This window comes from Asparagus officinalis, chromosome 6, assembly GCF_001876935.1.
Source record: "Asparagus officinalis chromosome 6, Aspof.V1, whole genome shotgun sequence".
NCBI classification, from domain to species: domain Eukaryota; kingdom Viridiplantae; phylum Streptophyta; class Magnoliopsida; order Asparagales; family Asparagaceae; genus Asparagus; species Asparagus officinalis.
The window spans coordinates 58,435,886-58,436,306 of NC_033799.1; positions in this window are offsets into that span (position 1 = coordinate 58,435,886).

The window sequence follows — 421 nt, forward strand, 5'->3', positions numbered from 1 at the left end:
AGACTTACCACAACAACCTCGCATTGGACGTGTTGGAAGCAATGGGGACAGCACCGTCCAAGACATGGAAGGATCTGAAGGTCCGAGGAGAGCAAGCCGAGCGATTCCTCAGAAGAAAGAAAGCGGAGAGAGGCCAACAGGCGACAAATGCTCCAGCACAGAATTTCAACCCAAGGGGGAAAGGTAAGGCACATGCTAATGCAGTTGATGCTAATCAAACCTTTCAATTGCAACCTCAGCAACAGCAACAGCAGCAGCAGCAACGAGCACCACAACAATCGCAGTCACAATGGCAACAACGGCCTCAGAAGCAGAAGTCTTCAGAGCCAAGATTTCCCAAAGTGTACGCCTTCAAAGATGACGAAGTTCCCAGCATCTTTAAGTACCTGTTGGAGAATAACAAAATCCAGCTGCCGGCGAT